Genomic DNA, 26,877 nt, shown 5'->3' on the forward strand with positions numbered 1-26,877 from the left:
TAATTTTCTTAACAACTCCTTTCAACTAGAATGCAGACACTCAACAATTTACTTCTTATTCTTATGGAGATATACCTATCTCATAGAACTGGAAGGTACCCTGAAAGGTCATCAAATCCAGTCCCCTGCCTTCATGAGCAGGACCAAGTGCTGTCCCTGACAGGTTTTTGTTTCGTTGGTTTGGTTTACTTTTGTGCCCCACATCCCTAAATGGCCCCCTCAATGACTGAACTCACAACCCTGGGTTTAGCAGGCCAATGCTCAAACCACTAAGCTATCCCTCCCCCATCCTTCTAACTTCATTTGCTGAAACCAGAGATAGTTTCCTGAACAGATCTTTTCAAATCAAATAGAAAATAAACGGTTCCAAAACTATGGGCATGTCTACGAAGAAAGAAACACCCACAGTTGGCCCATGCCAGCCAACTCAGACTCACAGGGCTTGGGATGCAGGACTGTTTCACTCCATGTAGATTTCCAGATTCAGGCTGGAGCCTAAGCTCTGGGACCCTGCTACCCCGCAGTCCAAGCCCCACAACTCTGAGTCAGCTGGCACAGGACAGCCATGAGTTTTATCTTTGTTATGTAGATATACTCTAAACTTCCCTCAATAGGGACAGGAGAAAATTGAGGACCAGGATCAAGCCAAGGCATTCAGGAATTTATACATGTAAACGTTTTTACAACAAAATTAAATAATTGATCATAGACTGCATTGTAAATGCTGAACTACAGATAGATGAACAGCCCTGTGACATCACAAACTCAAATTTTGAGTTTACTGTGCAGCCATGCAAATTTATAACAGCAGAATAGCCATACTAATGAGCAATGACCTGTCAGTAATAAGTATCTGGGCTGTCATCTTCTGTCTATTCCTCCACAACGAATTCTAGTTGTTTTTTTTTTTTATGAAAACTAGTTTAAATAAAGTTTCTGGAGGGGATTATTAGTTTATACGATCAGTGATAAGCAAACTGTTCGCATGTTTACTGCTATCACATTTACATGATTTCCTATAAAAAATTAATCTGAAACTACTCAGTCCAGACTACCCTTTTAACCTCCTATTTGCAACTATGACCATCGCATAATTATGCACTATTTAATTTTTGAGCTGTAGTTCAAATATCCCTCAAATCATCAACCCAGATTCAAGGCATGTTTGATGTTATTCCAAGTTCAACCAAGAAAACTTGCAGCTCTACCGTAAAAGACTCCCAACCTTAACCAAACCTGGGAATCTTAGCTTTCACATATCCATGTGAATTTCTCTCTCATAATCATGCTGGACTGTGGAAAGCAATTTTTGATAGGTCAGTCTTGCTATACAAAAAAGAGAGCATGTCCTTGCATATTGGAGAAAGTCATTTCATCAAAATCTTGGTTTCGTCCTAAAAAAAAAAAAACAAAAACCTCAGCTCCTGAATTATTTAAAAAAAAAAAAATTTTAAATGCCCCCCAAAAGTCATGCCATAGGTATGACTTCGATTTGTACATCTTTTCCACTCATCCCCTTCAAACTACTTTTTAGAAACCACTGGTCTGACTTTAAATTGTGTATTTACTCTCCACAGGATTTTTTTTCTGCAACTAATGTTCAACTATTTTGTATGAGCTGTTAAAAAAAAAAGTCCTCCTCAAATATGGAATTTATTAAATATTGAGTCAGTACCAAAAGAAGTTCAGCTAGCACAAAACCCTAATATGGTCAACTGTTACCTAAAATTTAGGTCTAGCCAGTAGAGCTCATTTACCACTCTGAAATTACAAACCATCTACTATGCTAAACACATCATTGCTATGGAATTTCAAGACCAGGAGGACATAAGCCATTAAGCCTATTCATATACCGCTCAACTAGGAGGCACTTACAAAAGGGATACACCAAGTCACCATTCCCAGCATGCAAAGCAAGAACAGTGCATGACTTACAGAGATGAGTCTACTGATAGTATTTGAGAAAGGAGTTCACAAGGTTTATTCAATTCTAAGACTTTTTTGCAGTAATCTAGTACCATAGTATCATTGGTCACTTCTATCAGCTTTAGAACAGGAAGATATTACTGACCTAGATAGTAAAACTGGGATAATATGCTGGCTACATAGCATGATTCAACAAGTTTTTTCTAAATCAATTTCAGTAATTTAAAGGACATTTTTGAAGGCCAAATGTTTGGTTTACATTGAAATTGGTATGATCCAAAAATATTCTATAATCCAAATGGTTTAAGCCACCATTTTGGGATCCTATGTGCAATTCTACTCTGACACAGTTGTCACAATGGAGGATTTGCAGGATGGATTTAGTTTAGAAAGAGGACCGAGAAGAAGCAAGTGGAAAAGGATTTTCAGTATACAGATTTTGTTAGAACCACCAACAATAATGCAACACACACATTAAACAATTAGACTTATGCTAATAGAATAATTAAGAACAGAATAGAATAGTGGGGAACAGTCATTAAAATAGAATCGTTAAGGTTTGTCAGGCAGTTTGAAAGTGCACGGTGCATTGTAAGTGCCAAGTATCATTATTGCTAAAGAAAGAGGACTTTGAAGAAATACTAAGAGTCAATGCTATATTTCAGTAGAAAATGAAAAGTCCTATGTTGCACTGGTAAGGGAATAAGTTTCAGCCAAGACATTCATAGATCGATCTGTAAACTTTGGAGCTCAAAGCCATGTTAGGCATCTAATTAAAATTTTTAAAGATGCTGAGCACCCAGAAGCTCCCATCGACCTGTAATAGACCTAGTGTTCTCAAAGTCACTCAACTTCCTAAATAGAGACTTATTTTTAGAAAGTCTTTGCCCTTAAACTATAAAGCAATGGTATGCTTCTGGAAAAGATTAGGTAAAACTAACGTTGCCAAACTTAAAAATGAAACCTAACTGCCAGCATTAGCCAGTGCTGTGGATGGCACTTAACAAAACAAAAAAACAGTCAAGTTGGTTAAATGTCAGATGTGTTAATTATGTTTTGCTTTTTTATATAAACACAAGAATGACTTTTGCTTTGGTTATTTCTCTATACAAATTACTGACCTGAGAAAGATTCAAAGATGTACGGAAACTGTGTAATATTAAGACCGTAGAAAAGCTTGATAAAAATGGCAAACCCCAGATTTACCTAACCCATTTACAGCTGTATCAAGCTCATTTGGATACACTGTATGAAACAGAGTTGTGTAAAGTTTACAGTTGTAAATTATTAAATTTTAGTATAACAAGAAGTTGGCTCAGGGGGAAAAAAAACCAAAAACAAGAACAACTCTGCTGATCATATTTTTCCCCAAATATTTTCTGAACTCTCCCACGCCTACTTGCTAGTTCCCTCCCCTATTAATCTTCCTCATCATCCCCAGAGTGTACTCTATCTCCATTCCACACCACCATCCCTGTTCTCTTCCTATTCAGTGGCTAGCTTTCTCCTTCCTCACTCTTCCTCCTGGCCCTGTTCCCATTTAACTTGCATAGATTTCAATGAATTTTACATTATAAAAAAGGATGTTCAATTGTCCAGAATCTTGTCTATATTAGATAAAAACATACTGCAACAAGCCAAGAAAAACCTTGATCTTGCAATACTAGTTCAGTGTTTCGCGTCCACACACTCCAATGCCTGAGAACTCTATTCATGTCCAGTTGGAACACTACAGTCAACAATGATTCTCTCCTGTCCCCACACAGTCTAGGTAAGAAGCCACAAAGCTCTGCAGCCTAGCATTGGCTTCTACTGCCCCTATCTAATGACAACTCCTCTATGTTCAACTTACTCTCTACTCCTTTTATGCACTTATTCTTCTCTCACAGACCACTCTTATTAGATCAGAGTCTTCCCTTCCATTGCAATAAATTCCATTGGCTTGGTCAATAAAGATGTATTTATTCCCTGAACTCTATGAGTATTAGCACAGATTTTCACTTAAAAATAAAAATATAAGAAGGGCCATGCTGGGTCAGACCAAAGGTCCATCTAGCCCAGTATTCTGTCTTCCAACAGTGGCCAATGCCAGGTGCCACAGAGGGAATGAACAGAACAGGTAATCATCAAGTGATCCATTCCCTATCGCCCATTCTCAACTTTTGGCAAACAGAGGCTAGGGACACCATCCTCGCCCATCCTGGCTAATAGCCATTGATGGGTCTATTCCTCATGAACTTATCTAGTTATTTTTTTTATCCTATTATAGTCTTGACCTTCACAACATCCTCTGGCAGAGTTCACACAACGCACAGTCAGTCTGTGGAAGAAATATTTTGTTTTGTATGTTTTAAACCTGTTGCCTATTAATTTCATTTGGTGACTCCTAGCTCTCGGGTTATGAGGAGTAAACAACATGTCCCTATTTACTTTCGCCACACTATTTATGCTTTTATAGATCTCTATCATATTCCCCTTTAGTTGTCTCTTTTCCAGTGGAAGAGGACATTTTAATGTCTCAGTACCCAAAGCTCTCCTGATAGCGCTGAACTCATGCAAAGCTCCAATTTCAGGATGGTTAAAAAAAGTAGGCCTTGCCATCACTGCAGTCTACTCTCTATAGAAAACATTTGTGAAATTAAAGGCAAAGTTATCAGCAACACCAACAACTTGAAATCTAGGAGGAGTTAGAAGTAGCTTTAGGTATCGTACCTGGCCCTCAGCCTCCTTGTCAGTTTTTGTGATTTTGCAATCCCACTTACATAGGTTTCATTTCCCTGTCACTGCAGAATAAATCCACACAAATAAAGTAAACTTTCTGACCACATACAGGAAACAGTGAAAATGACTAGATACATAGTGCTGACAAATGGACACAAGTGAAACTGAGAAATGGGGAAAATGCTTATCTTTTTTGTCAGAGTAATTTTGTGCCACATCTGACAAAAGCATGCACAAAAATTTAGAAAGAAATAGGATTTGGAAGTTGTTGATGTTCCTTTATACAAAAAAACCACATGCTACTGCCTTCAAACTGATATACAGAGTACATATATACAGGAAATTGAGTATGCTGATAGGGAAACAGCCCTGTTGGACACAGTGACATCGACCTAGATTCTTGCCAAGGGCACACTCACTGAGAAAACTATGGAGCTCCGTTCACCCAACCAGAGCACTCAGCATCCAGCATGTAACAAACTGCTGATTCTGACCCAGGAAAACATTAGCAAGGGCTGTTGATTCCCCAACTCTTCAGTCTTTGGGACAGAGCAGAGCACAATGGAGCAGCAGCATTGTGGATGTAACCTTTCTGTTGCCTGGAACTCTTCTTCAGGGAAAGAGTCTATAACCTCCTGCTTCTCCCAAGATTGTTCAAAGATGCTGAGATGTGGCAATGAAAGGACTGAGGAAAAGAGTGGGGGAAGACAACTGCCAAGCAGCGAGAGAACTTTGGTGCCCAACGACTTCCTGCAAGTCCCCCTCTGACAGATATGTTGTAGATCAAGGATATTATACAAGTGAAAACACTTCCTTTGCTTCTGTACACTGCCTTAAGCTTTGGCCAACAGATGACCATTTTATGAACACCTTTTTCCCTCACCAGGCAATAGTTTACTGCAGTTACACTCTGAACCAGTCAATATTTGCCTTTTTTAAGTAGTTTATAACTTTGGCTTTGTTTTAAAATTAAACAATGCTTGTTATGTCTTATCTAGAATTGAAAAGTATCAGAGGGGTAGCCATGTTAGTCTGGATCTGTAAAAGCATCAAAGAATCCTGTGGCACCTTATAGACTAACAGGCGTTTTGCATCCGACGAAGTGGGTATTCACCCACGAAAGCTCATGCTCCAAAACGTCTGTTAGTCTATAAGGTGCCACAGAACACTCTGCTGCTTTTATAGAATTGAAAAGACACTTCTAAAACTTTGCTCAATGTTTTGTTAGTTTTCAGTAAGCGTCAAACATTGAGAGGACTTTACAGATTCCTCAACTAGTTAACCACAAATGGGTTCAGTAAATTATGAAAGCTAAACAAGAGATAGTGAGGTATATTTATTTATATTAAGAGTGAGGGCATGTTTCTATTAAGAGCAATTAAACAGCAACAATTTCTACTGCTGAGCAATATTTCTGTCAGCATAAAGACAAAACACTCACCCCATTCATTCAAAAATATTGCCACAACAGAAATGGCAATACCAGCTGTTGGCTGGTACTATTAGATTCTCCACATGTATCTTCAGTGCTAGAAAAGTTGTGCAAAGTTATATTGACTTCATTTTAATGCATACATAAAAGGGGACAGAGACTTTCCAGCTACTGAGAGTCCAGTGTCACAACATTAGTGTTCAGCTGCCATAAGAATTTCATAGCAAAAGACACACTAAATTGAGTTAGCTTTTAAACAAAGACAAAAGAAGCTATATTTTTCAAGATATTTAAGACCTATTCACTTGCCAAACAATTGACAGTAGCTCAGGTAAATTCCATAACTAGAAGTATTTAACTAAATTCCCTTAAAATTCACTATCCTATGTGCTTGAAGTAGCCTGCAACCCCTCTTCTGTCCACCTTTGGGGCTTCAAAGCTCTCAAGGTGCACCAGAAATGGGCTGCCTCCTGCATATCTTACAAAAACACAGAAGCTCAATGTAAAGTAGTCCCCTACACATTTTGGAATGTAAATAGAAGATGAGTACAGCTGTACTATGTAAGTTATGGACTCACTATATGCAAAAAACAATTTACCATTTGAAGAACCCTTTACAAGAATAATGACAGAACAATGCAAAATGCATGGACAGTATGCATTTTTCAGAGGCTCGTAACTTGCTCTACTTAAAATTAGTTTTCTTCTCAGTGCACGTAATTTCCATGTCAAATATCAACTTCTAACTCATTTTAACAATAGAGCTGTTCAGAATTGCAAATATTTTTCTGATTTCTATTAATAGCAGAACTGTTGTATTCCAAATTTCAGAAAGTTCTAAGCAAATGAAAACAGGGAATTAAAATGAAAACTGCTGTGCAACCTTTATTATAATCAGTGGTGGCTACTTATACTACGATTCTTTGAGAGTCACAGAGAAAATTACTCGGCAGACCATTAAAGATTCACAGCAGTGCTTTAACTGAAAAACAAATCTCTATAGCCCAAAAAAATTATATGGCACTGATGAAGTAATTTGCAGGCTTACATGTGCTTGTGGTTTGTCATATACATGAGAGGCCAGTTAAAATATGTATTACTGACCACAGGTCTGCAATTATGAGGAGTAATATTACCTTCCCAGTTGCTAAGGAACTGAATCATCTCTTTAAGTAGTTTAAATTTTATAGGGACTGAACATATTTGGGAATTTAGAAAAACTAGACTTCAGAGAGAAGTGTATTATTTTCTTGAAAATGTATGTCACTCATTGACATTAATGAGGATTAAAACTTAACATCTTTGAGGTGATTCAGGTTATTGTAATTTTTTATTTATAATGTTAAACTGCGTTGGATAGATTACTCCAGCTCTATTTAACTTGTGATGGCAGACTCCCCAAGAGAATTGTATGTTCTCAGGGACTGCCCATGGGTGCTTTATAGATATCTTTTTGTGATATAAACATGTTGAGAAAAATCACCAGATATTCTGTATTTAACCACAAAAGGCAAAGGCCATGAGAGCTATATGTACTAAACAAAGGTTTTTTTCCCCTCCTGCTCTTAACTGACTGAAGATTAATTGAGTGCTGAAGGGTAAACTATGTTACTTACATTTGTCCTATGCTTCTCTCTGATTTACTCTGATATCCGTTATATATAGATACAGATATTCCTTATTATAAGATTACTTTTTTGGTCTAGATAAAACACTTCCATTTTATTTTCCTGTATGTGTAATTTTTCGAAGTACTTGCAATATTTATTATATGTACACAATATCTAGTTGTTACCAGTTATCGTATTAGGTTGTTGGTCCGTTTCCTAATTCAGTGGTTTATATCTTTACTTTAAAAGAGATCTCTACTGGTTAATCTGGTTTGGTAGGCTTTGAGGAGGATGCTTGCTACTGAAATATCAGCCTGAGAGACCTCTTTTAGCAACTGTTAAAAGGTAGTCTTAAAATATCAAAGATGTTTTAGGCTCCGCTTACATTCTGGGTACGTTCCATTTAAGTTTTTAAATTATACCAATAGGTTTAAAAGATTATAGGTGTGGTATAACCTTTTTTTGCAACAGCTTATTCTGAACCCTGAATATAGTTTTTCTATTTTAAGCAACTTTCGCTTTTTTGAGGTGAGTGCATTGGTTACTCTCCCACTTCCCATTTTCTGTATGGCTGGGAACAGCTCCCTAGAAATTGGCTCCATGCTCCGGCTCCATGGCAAAATTCCCACTAACATTATTAGGAGTAGAAGCCATCCCATACAGAATATTTATTTTTAAACTTTCTTTAGCCACATTTTAACTGTAGAATTTTGTAAACATTCTCATCTCCAGTAAATAAACTTGACATCAATTTTTAAAAGTGTGTCCATTTTTAATCCTACATTGTTAGAAGCAACACCTCAGATTGCTATAATTAAAAATAGAGAAATATTATTGTAATATTTTTCCAATTTGTTTTCTTCGTGCACTTAAATGCATTTTTTAAAAATAGAACCACTTCGCTGTAGTCTAAGTCAATTTGCTTATGTGGGTCTCTCCACTTAGAAAGAGAGAAAGATAAATCCTTTTTTAAAGAATAGCAAAAAGAGATTGCAATACCATGTCAGGGAGAGATGCTGAACCTGAAACTAACTTAAAAATACGTGTTTTTTTAAATCACAGTCTAGATATTTGGTTGACAGTCCCGTTTGAACTACACGAAATTTTAGGCCATATAGGTATTTAGTATAGAACATTAAACACCTGGGAGACAGTCAGTTAAGAAAATACAAATACTAGTTTTTACTACTATTGGTTGTATAGCTGAATTTCAGTACAGAGGGGATGCCCTTTTAACTAGTTACCTTAATCTTTCAAACTGCTCTTAAATTTAGTGCTAATTTTTTATTTCATGCCTGATTCAAAGGTTATGTTTGCATAACTGTTAAAGAACAGAGCCACATACACTAAGCTAGGACATTTTTGTTTATTTTAAGTGTCATAACTTTGGCCTGCTAGCAGGCCACAGTTCATGTTCAAAGACCCACCAACAGCAGATCCCTGCACATTATTATATAAAAATGGCCAGTCTTCATCACACACAGTCAACACATTTTTTCCAAGTGAGGCCTACCTCCTTTGGGAGAGATATTACATTCAACATGAAGCTATATGCTTCACTTACACTCCTACAATAATAAAAATTAATACTTGTACTTCCTTTTACACACACTGAGAGAGCAAGTCATTCCTTTATCCATTCAGTGCTAACCACACATCTCTGTGCAACATGAGACAGCTGGAATTATAAGTTTCTATTTGCCATAGAACAACAGTGACATGTCACTCAAGGTCCTTATATGATAAGGTGTATTACTGTCAGTGGCAATCTTGCTGTCAAATCCATGCATGCTGTTTTGAAATATTTACTCTTCTGTCAAGTGCTAAGTGGATGAACAGTCAAAGATGTCTGAAAATGTGAATGAAGATGACCAAAAAAAAATAAAAAAAGACAGGCCACAGCGGTAATAAACATCCAAACACTGGATCCATCTGGCGGTGGGAGGGAAGGATGCCACAAGCATAACAACTCATGCTGATTAATAACTTCAATGTACGAATGGATCAAGCTTTTCTCCCCATTGGACACCAAGCTAATCAAATTACTGATGCTTCAGAAAATCCAAATCCCATGGAAAATATTGGTTCCTTTCTGAGCATGATCCACTCCCCTCTCACCACCAGTTCTTGAATGACCAGCCCTGATTTCAATCTGTCTCACCTATATGAGGGATTGGATGCAACATGTCTCTCACCTCCATTTAAACATACACTTTTGCAAGAACTAATTGTCCAAAGTAAAGCCAGGACCTTACAAAGACAAAAGTACCTTCTGACAGTAGCTTTTCAATTGTTCATTTCCACGTTTGGTAAATATAACATAAGAGGACAGACAAGTCACCAGAAAACCACCAATATCCTGACAGCTCCCCACCAAAAATAATTAGCAGACCTCATATTCATGCAATCCAATCTGCCAATTCTGAAACACACCCACTGCCTGGCAACTCAGCCCGTTAGGTCCAGTGGGTACCTGCAGTTCCATCCATCTTCAAGAGGGCAGGAGTGACAGATGAACTGTCGAATAGGATGCAAGAGGCTAATCCACTACTTCACAAGAGTTCAAACGGCTTCACTAGCTGCAAAGAGAGCCAAATGGAGAATCTGCCACTAAAAGCAGCACACTGATTGGCCTTTTACCTCCCTCCTCCCAACCCTCAAGAACCCAGAACTCTTTTCAGATCTTTCCCATGGGCAACATCTGCTAGAAGAGACAAGAAGGATCACAGGGATGGGGAAGGAAGTGGTTCCCTCTACATGGCCAGAGCAAGTCAGGTTACCAGGATAAAACCAGGATATTACTGTCAAAGGAAGACCTCAAATGTCTATGACAATCTATTAATATATTTTGACACCTGGACAAAATTGGTCCCTTAGTGAAAAAGCCAATGGTTGAACAGGCACTGGTTATGAGCACATCCCCCTAATAGACAGGTGACTTTAGAAACATTGCAGTTCAGACATTACCTTTAAAAGCTGTAATAGATCTGTTTCCCTGCCATCATTTTCCATGACTGTTTGTGCTGCACACTGATTTCTGTTCCGGGGAGGCTGGCAGTTTTGTGACTACACCGCCACATGCATGTCACATGCATCCGACGAAGTGGGTATTCACCCACGAAAGCTCATGCTCCAATACTTTTGTTAGTCTATAAGGTGCCATTGGACTCTTTGCTGCTTTTACAGACCCAGACTATCATGGCTACCCCTCGGATACTTATGTCAGTATAACTTAAGTCGCGCGGGAGTCTGAATAAGCCACCCCCTGAGCAATAGAAGTTACACCTACCTAAGCAGCAGTGTGAACAATGCTTTTTGCAGGAGAGCTGCCCCGCTGTAAGCTCTCTACTGTAGCCATAGCCTTGGTAACAGAAAAACGGAGCAGGAAGAAGGTTTTATTTTTGTTTTTTAAGGGTGCTGTGAGATGGAGAAGAGATTTTGCAAACAGATTAGCTCCGAATTTTGAGCTAATAAAGTGAAGTGTCCCTTTAAGAAAAAGAGAAAGATTAAGTAAATTGTATTTTTGTTTGTTTCTAAACACAATACAGAAAGCTGTGTTTCAATAATCTTTATAATTTAGACTTTGGGTTGTCCTTCTCAATTGTCTATTTTCACCAGTACATCAGAAATCATTAAACAATAAATCAAGTTTTCCATCAACCTGACTGCTTTATCAACAGATGGCCCCAGACAATGGAGAGAGCTCTAAAACAGGCAATTCAAACCCACAAAGACCACTGGAGTCAAAAGGTACATGTGGCTAAGTGTCACATTACTATTAAAGCCCAGGAAGATAAAAGATTTTCAATTTAGTTTTAAAATATACATTTCACAATTTTAGTGTGAAATACTTTCCTAAAATAGCCACAGAAGACACTGCCCTCGGGAAGTGGGGAGCGGAGAGAGTCAATCTCACCGCACACAAACTCACAACTATACAGAGTCATTGACCTTTTCCAAATTTTGTTTCAGCAGAAACAAAAGTCAGTTGATGGTTTTCATAATGAATACATCTGCAGGCATCTCTTTATCTTAGAACTGTGTTACAAGTTACCAGGAACTCTAGAAATGCATGTGCACTAAATTCTTGTGCTCTCAGAGATTTAGGTTCATCTCAGAGATCTCATATCCTCAGATTTAAACAAAAAAATAAAATAAAGCTGTTTTGCATCTTTTTGGTTGCCAAGGTAACCTTCAGAGTCCTTGTCATCACTACATGTAACAGTTTGTAACCAGACAGAGACCAGGGTAGCTCTCAATCTGTTCTGTGTTCACAGACCACAGGGTCAATGCCACAGCAGCTAGTCACATTTTGCCCCTACTAAATAGAGGGCTTCTCAATGAGGAAACACCTCAGACTGGCTGCCTTTCCACTCCACTGCCTCCTGTGGCAAGGTAGGAAATAAGAGGTGTTTCACATGCTGAGGGGGCTTCTTCCTCACTCAGCACATGGAGCAGGCAGAGCTCTCTATCTCTCCCCCACCCCTCTCTTGAAGAGCTGAGAGTGTTCCTGAAATGCTCTGCCTCACAGCTGGCTCTACAGTTCCTACTCTGGCTCCCATCACCACCATGCCAGGCTGCCACTCTCCCCCACCAAGCACTAGGACTGAAAAATAAAGACATTCCTCCAACTCTCCCGCAACACAGCACACACACCAGGCAGGAGTGACAGACTCGCAGATGTCCCCTCCAGCCTCACCCAGCACCCGGAAAAGAAGCAGAACTCAAAGTAAGACAGAGCAATAGGGTGAGGAGCACCAGCAGTATTTGAAGACAGGTAAACATAATATGGATAGTAACGCTAACAACGAACTTTCTATTCAACTGGTCTTTTAAAAAACATCAGTTACCTCTTGTATTTTCTTTCCTTCCCTGACTTTGATCTACTTTTCTCTTTCCAGATCATGATCTATGCTTTCTTGCACTGTTTACAATGTCCGTTTCCAGTGCTTCTATATCGTGATGCCAACTTTTCCCCACCTAGCACAAAAATTTCCCAAATCTGGTGAAAAATTCCCATATGAAGGTTTTTTTGTTTGTTTTTTTGTTTTCTACAGTGCTTCTATATCCTGGGAAATTTCCCAAAACCTGAAATTTGTGAGTAAAATGTTTCAACTTGGGAAATTGGGAATTTTCATTCAAACATTTTACTCAAAAATTCCCAGATTTGGGGAAATTTCCCAGGATATAATTCTCCTCCAAAAAAATCTCACCCCCAAATACCGTACTTCTCTGTTGTAATTTTTCAATCACCCCGGCCACCCACATGCATCCACTCATCCCCTCACACATCAGTTGCTGAGTGTCTGGTAAAATTTTGTGGACTATATGGCTAAACCTACTAGTCAGGCCACAATCTAAAGGAACCCCTCTCTCTCTCGCTACCCCCTTCTTCCCTTCCTCCATTGTCTAGAGGCAACCTGCCCTGCTGGAAAAGAGAGTTGCTGGGATTCCTAGCAGGATGCTGGGCTCAGGTGCATCAGTAAGCATCTGGTAAACAGGAATCCACAGCCCAGCCTCTCAAGCAGCTAGAAGGACCATTCCTCTCCTCTTTTTGCTCCCCACTCTAAACCAAGAAACCTCTGGCAGCTTCCTTGGTCATTGGGAGATCTTCACTACATTCCTGAGCCTCCTAGCTGTGGTAATGAGAGACGGGTGCCTCAAGCAGCCTCTTCATCCCCTAGCCTCAGTGTTTATTGCTTTGCAAAACTACAGAACAGGGAAATTGACCAGATTATCATCAATTTCACAGCAGGACAAGATTTACCTAACAGCAGCAGAACAAACTTTCTCTAATTGTGGCATCCAGCAATTCCTTATTCAATGATCTACTAGAGGCCATATTAGGCTCTAACTCTAGGAAGTGGTTTCAACATAGGTGAATTAAAGTACTGAATCAATTCCTTCTACTTTGCTCATAAGTTTTTCAAAAGTCTTTTGTGCAAAAAGTATCACACAGGTGTCCACATTTGGTTTTTAAGTTACAGATTAATAATTTGCAGGTTCATCTAAATACAGCATAATATACCCTCTCCATTTCCTGCACTCACTGGTTACCTTAAGGCTGCTGCTTTTTAAAAACAAACAACAGTAACCTATACTTATGTTCACATGCTGGGGCAGGGGAAAACATTATAAGGACTCCAAACAAGAAAGAAAACATTGGCCAGGTTCTGGGTCTATGAACCTTAATCTCTTACTATTTATTTGATACAAGTTTTTCCTTCTTATAGTCATTACTTCTGTTTAATTTTTCCTATTAATTCTCAGTGCCACTGTAGAAGGTGCAAGTTGTAGGGAGAAAGAGTAAAGGGGTAGAAATAAGGAGAGGGAAAGCACGACAACAGAGCTTCCAAAGCATATCTGTGGGCTGGGGCAGGGAAGCTTGCACTGTTCCAGACCATACTGTAGATGGATTAATGCACTCTAGTGCTGTTAATCTGGCATCTCTCACAAGCAATTAAAAACAACATCTTTCTGCAGATGGTAGTGAAAAATAAGCACCTCTTTGTTATCTGTTGTTTGAATACTGAGAAATATGCATTGAATTGTTTCAATACTATTGTACCCACTACCTCACCTTTCTGCTGAGCTTCTCTAATTGTCATCTTCTCCTTCTCCCGCCCACCACACCCACTCTTTCCCTACATCTGGTCCTCTTGCCCAATAGCATAGGAATGCTGCTTATGTCCACTCCAGAAACCTTCCTTCTTCCAGGGAGAGGGAAAGGCAGAGATTATTAAGATGTTTAGGACTGAAATGAGCAGCACACCTACACCAAATCAGTTAGGCAGCATAGTATAAATATGGGTTAGGAAAATAGTGTAAAGGAGCACTCTGCCCCCACCCCCAAATCCCAAAAAGCCTTTGACACGCTAAATATTTCTTGCCTTCACTGTTGGCAAATTCTGGATATATGGGCTCTGTCTCTTCAGCCTTCAGTTTGTTTACTGAATTTTCTGTCTGCTTGCCTAGCTTTAAACCCCATATGTTGATTGCTTTCATTCCAAACTGTGGAACTGTTAATTTCCTTGCAAGTTTTTCCATTAGGACAGAGAGGATCCCATCCTTTCCTCTTGTCCACACTATTCCCAAGTCAATCCTTCCTGCTATTCTGTCTAGACCAGGCTTATATTTTAGGTTTTTTTTGCTTTAGAAGTATCCTGTCAGAAGTTGCTGAGTGCATCCATCCTTTGACAGACTATTAGAATGAAACAATGCTTTTCATCACCGCTACAAGGTTACTAGCATGAGCAGAACATACCATGATATAACCACAAGTTTAGTCACCAACACAGATCGTAAACTTTCCCTGGTGAGAAGGGGAGACACAGGTTATCAGTTTCTGCAGGATTTATGCCTTCATCAAAAAGAAAATTATGTTTCTTGTCCTCGTGGCAGTAAAGATTAGCTCTGAAGCACATCTGAATGGTTAACCGGTATATAATTGTCTTCCTGAGTCTGCAGACAATTCCAAGCAATAACTGAGCTGAACTAGTCAGCTTTACAACTGCTCTTCAAAGCTTGGGGACAACCATGAAAGTGGCAAGAATTATGTAAATTTTACTCCGCTTCTTGGGAAACTAAATAGAAGCAAAATCTGGACCTATCCAAGGAAGAGCTCCGCTGTCAAAGGCTCAGGAGAACAAGCATTATGTGCTAATAACCTGCATATGGTGTTTTCTCTAAGGCAGTGGTCCCCAAACTGGGGTTCGTGAACCCGTGGGGGTTTATGAAATGTTACAGGGGGGTCTCGGAAAAAAATTCCCTAATGGCGGAGAGAGCTGTCCCCAGGGACCCCAGGCGGCACAGGGCCAGCAGCCCACAGCCTTGGCGACTTCCAAGAGCTACGCTTGCTTTGATCTGCTTATCTATCACACTGAGGAGACTTAAACATCAAGACTCTTATAAGAAATGGAAAGGAAGGAGGATATTTTTTGCTGTTTTTAAAATTAAATAGGCTGCTAGTGTTTTTAAATTCCTACAAAGAGCAAAAAGTTTAAGCTTTGTTGTAATGTGCATTGTTTGCCTGGACTGCTCAAGACCTGAATGCTTGTGTAGGAGGAACTCCTTGAGTTGTCTTAAACATCTTCATGCTGTTTCACATCTGATACTCCTTGATAAAACATAGGAGCCAGAGGTGCCCTTTTTTCTGCCAGTCCCTCCCTCCCCCAAACACACACAAGTGCCCCCCCACCCCTGCCCCTTTTTTCTACTGGCGCCTCTGATAGGAGCCTTGTCTTATAACAGGCTTAATCAAAAGTGAGACACTACAAAAGTGATATCTTGGAAGTGTGTTGCTGTTTTCATAATGTAATAAAAATACTGTAATTATTAATAATTCATAAACCATGGAATAAGCATGTCAAATTTTTTTATATTTTCAGGATCACTGCTTTTATAATTTATGCTGAGGTAAGGGAGAAAATTGCTGGAAATATTCATTTTTAGGAGGGGATTCACGAGACTTGACATTTTAGTGAAAGGGGTTCGCGGGCTGTTAATGTTTGGGAACCACTGCTCTTAGGGTATGTCTAGACTGCAATTAGACACCTGCAGCTGGCCCATGCTAGCTGATTCCAGCTCAGGGGCACCAGCTAAGAGAGTGTTTAATTGCAGTGTAGAATTCAAGGCTCTCACCAGCCTGAGCTCTGGGACCCTCCCACCTCATAGGGTCCTAGAGCCCAGAAGTCTACACTGCAATTAAACTGCCCCTTAGCCTGAGCTCAAGTCAGCAGACGTGGGCCAGCCACTGGTTTTTAAATCACAGTGAGGACATACATACCTTAAGAGGGAGCCTGCTCAGTTGGATAGAGGACAGGCAGACCTATGGGGATCCGAAGTCAGGACTGGAAAAGGGGCTCCACACTAGTCAAAGCTCCCTGCAGCAAGGGCAGGAGCAAAAGCCCTTGGAGACGGGGCGGGGGACTCTTAAATGGGAATTAGGAGGCCTGCAGTAGTAGCCCGGATCAGGTACTGCAGACAGGTATTGATGGGAGTTGACACACTTGTTTAAGGTTCAAGTTGGGAATTCCAGAGGGAGGGGGATGTTAAGTTCCCCTTCAACTGCCCTGCAGACACAGGGCACAATGGTGAGCCCAGGAGGGGTGCCCCTCATCAAAAAGGGAAGGGTTACTAGACTGCTGTTTAGACGGACTGCATTCTTTTAATAAACAAGATTGCAGAAATGGTGTTGGACTTGCACAAGTATCTCACACAATTGTGAGAATCCTAAGAATGGGGGAATGGAGGCAAGGGCAGGAGCCTATGGCAGCTGAGAGGAGACCCGGTTACACCCGCCACAAGAAAACCTGGAGGACCCACAGGAATAGAAGAGCAGAGCTTCCCCTCCTCTCCCCCCCCCCAAAAAAAAACCCTACACACATCTGCCTACAAACAATAAGGCGGTTGGGAAATGGGTTTAATATGGAACCTACCTACACCCTGTGGTGGGGAAAGAAAACAAAAGTTCCAATCCAGCATCCAGAAGCGGAACAAGGGTGTTTTACATTCACTGAATACCAAAACCTGAAGCAGAAGATGGGAGCTCCAAGCAGAATTCAGAGAGAGCCCCCTGGCAGGAATCCCAAAACTCTCCATAACACCTGTGGATTTGGACTGTGGTGAGAAGCTATATAGCCTGTTCCCATTAGGATCAGTACAAAGGAAAAATCTGCACTTCTGACCATCTGATTCTGGGAACTGTGAAGCACAAATTAATAGGGCTGTCGAGTAATCGCAGTGAACTCACGCAATTAACTCAAAAAAATTAATCACAATTAATCGCACTGTTAAACAATAGAATACCAATTGAAATTTATTAAACATTTTTGGATGATTTTCTACATTTCCCAATACACTGATTTAAATAACACCACAGAATACAAAGTGAGAACTGTGCACAGTGATCGCTTGATGTTATTTTATTACAAATATCTGCACTGTAAAAATGATAAACAAAAGTAGTATTTTTCAATTCACCTCATACAAGTACCATAGTGCAATCTCTTTATCATGAAAGTGCAACTTACAAATGTAGATTTTTTTGGTTACATAACTGCACTCAAAAACAAAACAATGTAAAACTTTAGAGCCTACAAGTCCACTCAGTCCTACTTCTAGTTCAGCCAATCGCTAAGACAAACAAGTTTGTTTACATTTATGGGAAATAATGCAGCCATTTTCTTATTTACAATGTGACCTGAAAGTGAGAACAGGTGTTCACAAGGGACTTTTGTAGCCAGCATTGCAAGATATTTACATGCCAGATATGCTAAACATTTGTATGCCACTTCATGCTTCAGCCATCATTCCAGAGGACATGCTTCCATGCTGATGATGCTCGTTATAAAAATGTGCTAATTTTTGACTGCATAAATATTTGTAATAAAAAATAAATATGAAATGAGTACTGTACTCTGTATTGTAACTGAAATCAATATATTTGAAAATGTAGAACACATCCAAATATATTTAAATAAATGGTATTCTATTTTTTTAATCACTTGACAGCCCTACAGATTAACCATTGTTGCCCTTTACTGTTGCTTTATGATAAAGCGTCTTGAAGTTTTTAAGAAAATGTTTTCTGTCTGAGCTTTACATTAGAAATATCAGGTCTTCGTGTCTAAGGATGTAAGCACAGCTGTTACTCCCCAGTTTGGAGAGGAGGAGCTGCAGATCAGGTTACAGTCTTCTGGGCTGGAACATCACTACTGTGGTCCTCCAATGATAGTGCCCTCATCCCCCAGCAAAGAGGGGAGAAGACATGTAGCTGATATTTTAAAAGGTGGAGGGAATGAAATAATGTGTCTCCATATTCATAAAGAAGCAGTAACGCTTTTGCTTGTCCTGTCATCTTTTTTAAGTCAGAAAATTCCCCAACTCTTGAAACATAATTCACTAAAATGTTTTTCATTTCAATTTGTTCTTTGTTAACTTAAAAAAAAAAGATGAATGAAATACAAGGTAAGATTTATAGAACAATTTGGCATTTGAGCTGCCATAAATAAGATCAGTGCTCTACTGCCAGATTGTTTAACATTCCCCAGTGTGTAAGCATTTGTCCCGTTTTTGAACACACGTAGTGTGAAATCAAGAAGTAGATGTGCTACACTAACCCAACTGTTCTACAGTTACACAAAGCTGTCCTGCAGACTATGTTCCACTTTACCTTTCTTTCACTTCTCTTGCTCACTCCCAAACTACTCCACTTCTGATATTACTGCTGTTGGGGAAAGATGAGATCAGAAACCAGCATGGAGAACAACTGTTCCCACAGAGCTCAGAAATTTGATGATCTCAGAGGGTTGTGTGAAAGAAGACCTCTGACATCTTCTGTACATTGCCAGCAGCCCTTTATGAGTATGCAGTGGGAAAAGTTAATGACTTTGCTGAGGTTTCCAGTGTCTCTCCCCACTTCCTCTTCTCATTTGCCTGCCTCTCTTCTCTCATCCTCCTACAGAAGCACATGGCCCAGAGATGTACACTTGCTCTCCTAAAATGATTTTGTTAAATTTAATGTAAAACAGGGCTAATGTAATTCTCTAGCTAAACTCAACCACCTTAAATCCATGTTCCTCTCTTCTCTGGTCCCTATTTCCTCCTCATAGATGTGATTAGAAGTGGGGCTCTTACTTCAGAAAAAGTTAAAGACTTTAAACCAGTGAGTCCCTGTGCTTCCTCTTGAAGATATTTTAATAAGAGTTCCTTCATCTTCTGCTTAATCCTATGAAAAAATCATAATCCTCTTTGTAGTATCCATATAGAGAAGAAGCCATTAAAATATCCAATACACGCCAACAAATAACATGTAGTTTCCAGCAACATCTTCTATTCTAAATATGGGGGGGAAAGTGTGGTTCTCTAAGATACCATGGTGCGGTAACTGTTGGAAAATTCTGACTTGAATTTTGACCACTGTGTATTGCTATGGGAATAACTGTGATGGTACAAAACAGTACATTTTACTACAGAATCAAGCCCAAAACACTATGCTTCATAAAAGAACACTATTATGAAGTCACATTTTTATAATCAGATGGAAGACTGGCAGGGGGGAGGATACTCAGTGGTTTGAGCATTGGCCTGCTAAACCCAGGATTGTGAGTTCCATCTTTGAGGGGGCCATTTAGGGATCTGGGGCAAAAATCTATCTGGGGATTGGTCCTGCTTTGAGCAGTGGGGTTGGACTAGATGACCTCCTGAGGTCCCTTCCAACCCTGATATTCTATGATTCTATGAAAATAAACTGAGAAATTTTATTATGTTTTAATACACCTAAAATTGGCCCACTTTTGAAGTCCAATTTAACAAATGTGTCACATTACGTTTACATCCTAGCAAAACCTGGAGAAAGCCATGCCTTTGATACAGGACTTGACAAAGTGATGATTCACCCAAGGAAGGATGGGCAGCCTGTTGCCACCCTTAATTCACAATTAACAATAGGATAGCAGGATATGGTAGAATCATGATTCAACACTAAAACTGAAAAGTCAGCCACTTTACAAGACCTATGATGTTTGCCAGTGGTAATTTCTAACCTGCCTTATTTCAAACAACCATTTCTTTCCAATACACAGGCTAACAGCTCTTAAAGTATATTTTATTTAATAAATAATAAATAATATTCCATAAGCTCTTTGGGACAATGACCATGCCTTATCAACATAACATCAACATAACATGGTGTACCAAGCATGCTGTCAGCCAAAAAATAAGTGCATATACATACACAACTAAAATACCAATGATTATTTTAAGTGTAAGACAAGGAACCCCTAAATGCTGTATCTGTGCCTTTACAGCAGTGTTTGCCGGATCGTAAGAAGGCCTTGCTAAGGGTAGTCATTGTTTCCGAGGGGGAGTCCTAGTCACTTAGGAAGGAGCATTATGCCCGTCTTAAAAACCACAAGCATAATAGATGTACAACAGTGCATCCTGATATATCACAACTTAATATGCACAGGCAATTTTTATCATGACCAGTCTGCCCTTCAAGATTCATGTCGTACCTAAATTAAAATCCATATATTTAGGCCATTTCCACAACTGTCCAGGTCTTGGAAGCCCTTCTCAAATAATAGTGTCCTCTCCTAAAGATTATTTGTTCTTGGAATTTTAAATTCCATTCTAAGATAATGACAATCTCCTCCCACAATCATCCCTCATACATGTATCCGTATAAAAATTAGTCTAAGCCATCCACTTGAATTAAATGAAGCTTTCCACATGAGGTAGCTGCTTTAAAAAAACAGAAAGCAGATGTAATGACCTCTCCAGAAAAGCACACGTGCACTGATTTTAGATTTGGTTTTAAAACCTGGATCATCTTTATCTTTATGGACACCAAAGCTCCTGGTTAAATTCAACTTCGTAGAGGTCTATAACCATCCACTACTTGCTAACAAAAGCCATAACAAATCTATATCATTTCAAATTAAATACTTTTATTTGAAGGAGTCATCTCTAGAAGGGATTTCCAATGCAATGTTACATATTGTGATTCATGCATTTAGCAATCTAGTGTTCTTTTAGTGGTTTTTCCCAGACATTCCTTAGAGTGGGTTTTTCGCTCTAGTGTCAGGGTTGAGGTTGAAGTTAACCCTATGGATACAGTTTTGTAACAGCTGCCTCAATCCAGGCTAAGTCTCCACAAATATATTTGCCTCTTCCCTTCCTTTAAAGAATACAGAACCTGCAAAGCAGTCTGCTATGTGAGTACCAGGTGAAGTTTGATCTCAGCAGCCACAGCCGGACTGTGTGGCATAGTAACAACATGGCAACGATTAGGTAACTTGTTGCAACACTAACTATTCAGCCACATTCTTCACAAAGGAGCAAACACCCATGGGCGCTGAAAACACACAGCCCTTTTAACAGAGACTCATTACAACTCACAACCCCACCTCCCCCGCGCACACATACACATCAAGCACCCCAGGGTCTGGGAACTCTGATGCAAGTCTCCTCCGGTTCTCAATCTGGTTTCAATCCCATCTCCGCGGGGAAACAAGAGCCGGGACACACACAAGCCCTCTCACCAAGACCAAACAAAGAGGGCAGGCGGAAGAGGGGGGGGCAGCTCCACGCAGAGGGCGCCTCCAGCTCCCACACAAACACCGCTTCACCTGGAAGAGTCCCGCCCGCCCAGCGCCTCTCCGGGAGCTTTGTCCTCCCAAGCTCCGCAGAAGTGTCGGCGCACGGGCGGGCAGCCCATCCGCACGTGCGGGGAAAGCCAGGTCGGGGCAGCGGGCAACACCGCGCCTCCCCCAAGCAGCGCCGGTCCGTAACCTCCGCCCGCGTTACCCAAGCGCTAAAAGCACCGTTCCCCCATGTTCCCTTCTCGGCCCCGGGACGCTCTGTACCTCTCCCTGCGGCGAGCCGGCTCCGTCCCTCCCGCAGCCCGGCGCACTGCAGCCGCTCTCCCGCTCTGCCAGTGCAACTCAACCGGGCGCCAGCCACGCCCCCCCCCCGGCACAGGGCGGAGGCAGCGGCGCTCGAGATTGGGAAGGGGCTGGGACGCTCCCAGCCCCTCCAGCCGCCCCGCCCGTCCGAGCTCGCAGCGCCCCCAGGCGGCCTGACTCAGACGCTGGCCGGGCAGGAGCTCGGCCGCCGCACAGCGGGACGCAGCTGCCGCGGAAAACCACCCTCCGTCCCGGGGGCAAGGGTCTAAACTGGGGAGCCTCCAGTTCGGCACCTGCCGGCCAGCCCGGGGGATGCTCAGTACCCTTGGGAGCCCCCCGCCCCCGGACCCCGCCAGGCCCGGCCCCACTGCCTGAGCCGAGGGACGCTTGGCACATGTCAACACTAGACACAAGGAAAAGTTGCGATGAGATTTGCCCCGGTGCCCCCCTCGTCGGCACTAACTTTCTAAAGGAGCAAACACTGGAAAACTTTAAAAAGGGGATTTCCTCTTGCATCCCCCTCCGGCTCCAAAGACCTGCTCTAGACAAGGGCTGCCTGCTGGTGTGTGGCAGAGACTCAGGGCCCTAGGGTCCCTCACTGCTGCTAGGTGCAATAGAGCAGGCAGGGCCGGGCCAGGGCATCACAGCAGAGTTAGGTTTACCGCCAGTGACCATTTGTCATACAATGAAATACTACTTTACCTGCTCCTTGAGGTGGATGGAAGTCTCAGGCATGGCATCAGATTCTTTTATACCAGCGGTTCCGAAAGTGGGTCACAACCCTGTTTTAATGGGGGAACCAGAGCTGGTGTTAGACTAGCTGGGGCCCAGGGTCAAAGCCTGGGGTTGGACTGGCTGGGGCCGGGGTGGTAGGGCTCAGGCTTTGGCTTCAGCATCTGGGGCTGAAGCCCTTAGCCTTCAGCTTAACCCCAACCCCCCGAGCAGCAGGGCTCAGGCTTCAACTATGCCCACCAACCACAGCAGAGGGGCTTGGGTGGGCTCAGGCTTTGGTCTCCCCTCCAGGGGTCATGTAGTAATTTTTGTTGTCAGAAGGGAGTCACAGTGCAATGAAGCGTGAGAACCCGTTTTATACTAACCTGGCAGAGATGACAGGCTTCTAAAAAATAAGGATCGAAGCTTGCACCTACTGAAGACCGTAGCAAAATTCCCATTAACTTCACAGAGAGCAGGAACAGATCCCCTGCTTTGTGGAAGAAATCATTTATTCCAAAAAAAAGGCCTGATTCCTTCAGTCTGTTACCCAGGGAAAACATTCACTGAACTCACGTGTGCTCAATTCCAGTTTATTCTGACACTGTAACAGCTCAATTCTGACTCAGATAAATACGTTACCAGGAAAACAAAACCACTTTCCGGTGGGAAGAGAAAACAGGCCATGCAGTTGGAAGAGTATTTAGGCCTAAGTACTGCACTAAGACTGCCTGACAGAATACCCCAAAACAAAGTTTCATGTCGGATGCTCTTTCATAAAGAATGGTTAATACATTAGCGCTGGATTCTTACTGTATGAATACAGTTAGGCTTTTTAAATCTACCCAAATAATATGCAAAATAAAGGGGAAATGCTGAACAGGTGAATAAAAGAATTGTATTGTTAAAAGCCTCATAGAAGGAAGTGAATGGGTTGTGGGACTCATTCTCCACTAATTTCCACTGGTGTAAGCCTGAAGTAAATCACTTACTTCAGTGGAATAACAGTGGTGTAAAAATAGAGTGAAAAGCAAATCAGACTGTATTTTCTAGTTAAATCTAGAACATGCCATCTCCACCTGAGGAGACTGAAAAGAGTTGAACTACTCAACTCTCTCCTGGCTGGGGCAGTTTTTAAATAGGTCAGATTCAGTTTTATGATGACCCAGTCTCAGTTAGATATGGCAAAGATAGAGTAGATTATAAACATATTGAAGCAGCAAAGAATCCTTCGTCATGCATCTGACGAAGTGGCTATTCACCCACGAAAGCTCATGCTCCAAAACGTCTGTTAGTCTATAAGGTGCCACAGGATTCTTTGCTGCTTTTACAGATCCAGACTAACATGGCTACCCCTCTGATACTAAACATATTGAAGTAAACCAGGGTTTCTCAAACAGAGGTCGCCGCTTCTGTAGGGAAAGCCCCTGGCAGGCTGGGCCAGTTTGTTTACCTGCCCCGTCCACAGGTCCGGCTGATCGTGCCTGCTTGCCATAGCCCCACGCTGCTCCTGGAAGGGGCCGACTGCTAGCATGTCCCTGCAGCCCCTAGCAGGAGGGGGACAGCATGTATTTGTGCACTGCCCGCACCTGCAACTACTACCCCCGTAGTTCCCATTGGCCGGGAGCTGTGAGGACGATACGGGGGCTGGGGAGGGCAGTGCATGGAGCCACCTCACCCCACACACACATCCACCAGGGGCTGCGTGAGGCCACAGCCTGCGGAGCCTGCCTGAGCACCCCACTGCACTGCAAGACTTTTAGCAGCCGGGAGTTGGAGATCGCTGCCTGTGATTTACTTTTGCGGGGCCCCTTTTGAGCCAGGGCCCTGGGCTGCAGCTCCTAAAGCCCCTGCCTTAATCCAACCCTGCCTACACTACCCTTCACACAATGCACTTTTTAAACTTAAAATGAAATATGTTGAATGCTATAAGCTGTGTGAGAGGTTCTTATGTAGTCCTTCCATTTGCCTTGCATATAGATGGACTGTAGGTTAAAAAATATGAGAACAAGTCTTTCAAATGTAGAAGTATGTAAATGCTAGAGCACCCATCACTTCCAGCTCACCTGCAGATACTAGTCCACAAAATCTCTTAATTCTTCCAGTATCAGTCTGACAGGTTCATACTTTTAGGGTACATCTATACTACGGGATTATTCCGATTTTACATAAACCGGTTTTGTAAAACAGATTGTATAAAGTCGAGTGCATGCAGCCACACTAAGCACATTAATTCGGTGGTGTGTGTCCATGGTCTGAGGCTAGCGTCGATTTCCGGAGCGTTGCACTGTGGGTAACTATTCCGTAGCTATCCTATAGTTCCCACAGTCTCCCCCACCCCTTGGAATTCTGGGTTGAGATCCCAATGCCTGATGGGGCAAAAATCATTGTCGCGGGTGGTTCTGGGTAAATGTTGTCAGTCATTCCTTCCTCTGGGAAAGTAACGGCAGACAATCAATTTCGCACCCTTTTTCCCTGGATTGCCCTGGCAGATGCCATAGCATGGCAACCATGGAGCCTGTTTTGCCTTTTGTCACTGTCACCGTATGTGTACTGGATGCCGCTGACAGAGGCGATACTGCAGCGCTACACAGCAGCATTCATTTGCTTTTGCATGATAGCAGAGATGGTTATCAGTCGTTCTGTACCATCTGCTGATATTGTAAATTGGCAATGAGATGACGGTTATCTGTCATTCTGTACCGTCTGGTGCTTTTATGAGTGCCCCTGGCTGAGGTCGGCCGGGGGTGCAAAGGCAAAAAGGGGAATGACTCCCCGAGTCAATCCCTCCTTTATGGTATCTAAAAATAGAGTCAGTCCTGCCTAGAATATGGGGCAAGTGTACTAGAGAACTAGTATATCAGAAAACCAGAGAGCACAGCCGCTCCGTGTCAGATCCCACAGAAATGACGAGCTGCATGTCATTCACAGGGGGTGCCCCTGCAACAACCCCACCTGTTGCTTCCCTCCTCCCCCAACCTTCCTGGGCTACCGTGGCAGCCATTTGTGTCATGAAGTTATAAAGAATGCAGGAATAAGAAACACTGACTTGTTAGTGAGATGAAATGAGGGGGAGGCAGCCTCCAGCTGCTATGATAGTCCAGGCAGGACATTAGCGGTGTGAGGGAGAGGAGCCCAGCATCCTGCTGCTATGATAGTCCAGGCAGTACAGAATCTTTTCTTTACACATGAAAGGGAGGGAGCTGATGGAGCTCAGCCTCCAGTTGCTATGATGAAGACGGTTACCAGCCGTTCTGTACCATCTACTGGGAATGACCGGGAATTGTTCCTATTTTTACCCAGTCGCCCCCGGCCAGCCTCACCTGAGGCCAGCCAGGAGTACTCAGCAGCTATCAAGAATATTGTACCATCTGCCACCGGGGAGGGAAGAGGAGCAGATACTGCTCTTTACTGCCGCGTCTACCTGCAGCATTCAGTACACATAAGGTGACATTAAAAAAAGTCAAGAAACGATTTTTTTCCCTTTTCTTTCACGTAGGGGGGGAGGGAGTAAATTGACAAGCTATACCCTGAACCACACCGGACAATGTGTTTGAACCTACAGGCACTGGGAGCTCAGCCAAGAATGCAAATACTTTTCAGAGACTGTTGTGGATTGTGGGATAGCTGGAGTCCTCAGTACCCCCTCCCTCCCTCCATGAGCGTTCATTTGATTCTTTGGCTTTCCGTTACGCTTGTCATGCAGCACTGTGTAGCTTGGAGATTTTTTTCAAACGCTTTGGCATTTCGTCTACTGTAACGGAGCTCTGATAGAACAGATTTGTCTTCCCATACAGCGATCAGATTCAGTATCTCCCGTACGGTCCATGCTGGAGCTCTATTTGGATTTTGGACTGCATCGCCACCCATGTTGATCAGAGCTCCATGCTGGGCAAACAGGAAATGAAATTCAAAAGTTCGCGGGGCTTTTCCTGTTTACCTGGCCACTGCATCCGAGTTCAGATTGCTGTCCAGAGTAGTCACAATGGTGCACAGTGGATACCGCCCGGAGACCAATACCATCGATTTGTGGCCACACTAACCCTAATCTGATATGGTAATACCGATT

At 41.9% G+C, this 26,877-nt stretch overlaps 1 protein-coding gene across 6 annotated transcripts in view; it reads right to left on the minus strand.

Moving 5' to 3' along the window:
* Window positions 1–26,877, minus strand: part of MYO1B (myosin IB) — a 243,668-nt gene that overhangs the window by 160,913 nt on the left and 55,878 nt on the right. For 4 of the 6 annotated variants that reach the window (XM_030580339.1, XM_030580338.1, XM_030580335.1 and 1 more), the window contains exon 1: window positions 22,059–22,120. The exons of 1 other annotated variant lie outside the window; for it this stretch is intronic. The gene's annotated coding sequence lies outside the window, so the exon portion shown is untranslated. Of the gene's footprint in view, window positions 1–1,236; window positions 1,395–22,058; window positions 22,121–26,877 lie in introns of those variants that run through there. One more of the 6 variants, XM_030580336.1, reaches the window with a different exon arrangement.

This window comes from Gopherus evgoodei, chromosome 11 (genome assembly GCF_007399415.2).
Source record: "Gopherus evgoodei ecotype Sinaloan lineage chromosome 11, rGopEvg1_v1.p, whole genome shotgun sequence".
Classification (NCBI taxonomy): Eukaryota; Metazoa; Chordata; order Testudines; family Testudinidae; genus Gopherus; species Gopherus evgoodei.